Genomic DNA, 4,275 nt, shown 5'->3' with positions numbered 1-4,275 from the left:
ATATTGGTCCTTCAAAATGCCATCAGAGCTGTCTTTATTAAACAGGACACCGATCAGGTCCAGCTCCAGCCCACAAACCTCGGCTTGCTCCCCATTACCTGCAGAATAACACGCAAACCCTGCAGATGACATACGAGACAGTTCAAGAAAACAGTCCAGGACCTGGCTCGGTCTACCTTTCCAGTTAATTTCCCACCATAACCCATCTTCTTCTGCCATGTGCTACTACTCCTATTCCCCAGACACATCCTGCCCCTTTCCAAGCACGTCCTTCACTCCTGTTTTTCCTTCCACTTGGGATGTTCTTTCCTCATGTCTTCCAGTCAAAAGCCTATTCTTTCCCAACTCCTAATGTAAAGGCAACCTCTTCTGTGAGACTTTGCTTGACATTCTTTCATTCTTTGTCCCGGTGACAGTTTCATTTTCTTGTGTGCTATTATACTCTGTCCTTCATTATAGAACTTGGCACATTGTGCTATAGAGATTTACCATTTGACAACTGACAATGGTAAATTCTTTCTCACTGTGTTAAAAGCTCATTTAAAGCAAGAATTGATTTACCTACCTTTGAACCTCAACACCAGGCAAAGGATTTTACACCTAACTGGGATCTGAAAATTATAATTTAGTTTGGCGATGTCTCTGAATGAAACGGTTTAAGAGGAGTAATCCCCGTTTATCTGTAATGGATGATATTAATTCATGATGATTTACTGGGGATGAAATATGAAGTTGAGTGAATTATAAAATTTGGTTCTTGCCAAATCTAAACTCAGTAAAATTATTTTCAAAGGAAACTTGGATTTATGTTCTTAATTACTGGCTCAGTAATGACAGTTTTTTGAAAAAGAATACAATGAAATAGAGAACTTGCCAACTAGAGCAGAATAAAATCCCCAGTCAGTCTCATAGTAAATCATCCACAGGCCTCACTGCAAAGACTTGGCTCCATCAACAAATTTCAAGGTTGCAAGGCCAACGTTATAAGCACATTAGAGACTGAGTTGTTACTAAAAATAACAATACCAAACTAAAAAGTTACTTTTAAGAGCATTAATTCATTTTAACAGTTAGCACTTTGAAAAAAAAAAGTCAAAAACCACACAAACAAAAAGCCCAACGTTGCCAACATAACCGGCTCTGCTAAGAAGACTTCTTCAGCAAGTTGCAAATGTCTCCTATTAAAGGAAGAATTTAGGAAAACTGAAAGTGGCTCTAAACTCACAAACTAAAGAGCAGGACTGAGCAACTGTCTAGAAAATGGGGAGGCTCAAATTAAAATTTACTCCATTATCTGGCTTTACCAGTTCAAATGTTTACTCCTTGCAGGCAAGGCCTCTGTCTTATACTTGTACCTGACACAGTCCACTAAACACTGTATTGAACACATAGTAAGTACTCTGTTAAATGATTACTTTTTGCTCAATAATGAGATAACTGGCTGAATTTCTTTACCTCGCATTCCAAGTACACACACAAGGGAATTCTTTTTTTAGTCTAAAATGTTGATAAATGACTCATATTATAGGCTGACTTATGTCACCCCCAAATTTGTATGTTGAAGCCCTAATCCCAATATCTCAGAATGTGGATGTATTTGGAGGGAGGGCCTTTATTTTAAAGAGGTAATTAAGTTAAAATGAGGGCATTAGAGTGGGCCTTGATCCACTATGACTAGTGTCATATAGGAAGAGAAGATTAAGACATAGACAATATGCACAAAGGAAAGACCATGTGAGGACACAGGGAAAAGGCATCCATCGGCAAGCCAAGGAGAGAGGCCTAAGAGGAAACCAACTTTGCAGACACCTTGGTTTTGAACTTCTAGCCTCCAGAATTGTGAGGAATAAATTACTGTTGTTTAAGTCACACCATCTGTGGTATGGTGTATGGCAGCCCCAGAAAACTAATACAGCCCACAAATCATGAGAACTAATTTAAAAACTCATTATTAGAAGAATTAATTATTAAACCTGGCCTACGTGCATAGATCCACACCGAATAATTTCTTGTCCCCTTTTTGTTATTAGAGAGCGGGAGAGGAAATTGCCTCATCTTTTTCAAACATTACTAAAATTTGCTGGTCAACCAATTTGAGGTTGGATGGTAAAATTCTAATGGCAAATATCAAAAATGTTTTAAAAGTATGATGTATATGTTCTGGGGAGTATTACTGTGGGCAAACAATGAGATAACGATTGGAAGAATCCATTGGCCAATTCGAAATCCCACCACAATTATTGCAGGAGTGATCAACTCCAGCCAGACCGGTCCAGGCCCATTCTGTCTGTTTTGGGAAGTTTGAAGTGCACCAATTATGCAGCCCAGAGTCGGCTTGCACCACATGCCCACCCTCCAGTTCTGCTTCCCCAGGGAGCCTCCACTGCAGGAACCGCCGGCGGGGCGCAGGGGCACAGGTGCATGTGGAAAACAAGGGCCCTGCACACTCTATGCCTACAGATCCTTAAATAGGAAGCCAAAATATCAAAGATGTTTTGATTGAGGAAGCTCCTAAAATTAAGTATAGAAAAAGCAAAGGTCTTTTCAAGGAACCTGGGAAAAGCCCCTGAAGCCAGCCTCCCACCTGCATCCCACACTCACCTGAGAAAGCGTGGTGAGAGCAAGCCCACAACCCAGCATGATGGTGACGCCTCTCACCCAATCCCTCCCCAGTCAGATCTCACTGGAGAAATTACTGCGACCAGGGCAGGAAGGGTCTAAAACTTAATAAAACTATGCATTTCTTTATTTTTTTAATTAATTAATTAGATTTATTTATTTTTTGCTGCATTGGGTCTTTGTTGCTGCACGCAGGCTTTTCTCTTGTTGTGGCGAGTGGAGGCTACTCTTTGTTGCGGTGCACGAGCTTCTCATTGCGGTGGCTTCTCTTGTTGGGAGCACGGGTTCTAGGCGCGCGGGCTTCAGTAGCTGTGGCTCGCGGGCTCTAGAACACAGGCTCAGTAGTTGTGGCACACCGGCCTAGCTGCTCTGCGGCATGTGGGATCCTCCCGGGCCAGGGCTTGAGCCCGTGTCTCCTGCATTGGCAGGCAGATTCCCAACCACTGCACCACCTGGGAAGCCCCAAAACTATGAATTTCTTATTTTGCCTTCCATCTCCATACAAATTTCAATTTCCAGCCTTCCAGAGCCTCTACCTCCCCAGACGGCATCTACTTCTTTCTTTTCTCTTCTGGCTCTGGTAGCTCTTTTCTGCCCGCTTTAGCCCCTTGGCAATGCGTCCTGTGTCCACAGAAACAGTTTCCTGAGCTTTCCCTACCTTGAAAAGGTCTTGAGAGCAGAGTTCTCTCTTCTCCAACGGGTTTTCGACCCCACACTTCTGTCACTAAAAACCAAAATGACTCACCAAACCCTTACGGATATAAAAACTATTATGCTGAAGACTGGAAGGAGAGAGAGGTTAAGGAAAGAAGAAAATCAAGTAAAAAGAACTGGGGAGCAGTGACTTTGCTTCTCTTTATTTCCTTCTTCCTTTTGTACTTTCTTGGAAATGCAGAATTTCAAAAAGAAGCTTAAAGCTTCCTCCATGCAGTTTGCAGCTCTGAATGGAAGTTGACAATCTATTTTTGAATACTTGATGAAAGACTGCTTTCATGACTTATGACATTAAACAAACAAACAAACAAACAAAAGAAAACCCATTCTTATTCCTGAGGCCAAGAAACCGCCCCGTGTGATTGGTAAGATCACCCTTGTATTTTACAAGTTGTATAGCAGGTTTGGCCACACACACACACACACACACACACACACACACACACACACCCTATACCATTCATACACACCACAGAATAATAATCTAAAATTGACTGACCTGGGTTTCCCTGGTGGCGCAGTGGTTGAGAGTCCGCCTGCCGATGCAGGGGACACGGGTTCGTGCCCCGGTCCGGGAAGATCCCACATGCCGCGGAGTGGTTGGGCCCGTGAGCCATGGCCGCTGAGCCTGCATGTCCAGAGCCTGTGCTCTGCAACAGGAGAGGCCACAACAGTGAGAGGTCTGTGTACTGCAAAAATAAAATAAAATAAAATAAAAATGACTGACTTGAAAACATGCTTGATTTGCTCAAGAATGGTGGAGCATTTCTACAACAATGATTAAGTTTTTAGTCAAGAGTTATATTGATAACTATTTCAGGAATGTGCCTTAACTGATGCAAATCAAAATAGAAGTAAAAGCTTTAGAAAACAGCATTAATCATCACAACACAAGTCCATGCTAGTGGCAATGACAGAACTTTGCAAAAAAAGTAGTTTTAA

Source organism: Tursiops truncatus, chromosome 1 (assembly GCF_011762595.2).
Source record: "Tursiops truncatus isolate mTurTru1 chromosome 1, mTurTru1.mat.Y, whole genome shotgun sequence".
Lineage (NCBI taxonomy): Eukaryota > Metazoa > Chordata > Mammalia > Artiodactyla > Delphinidae > Tursiops > Tursiops truncatus.
This window is presented reverse-complemented; position numbering follows the sequence as displayed.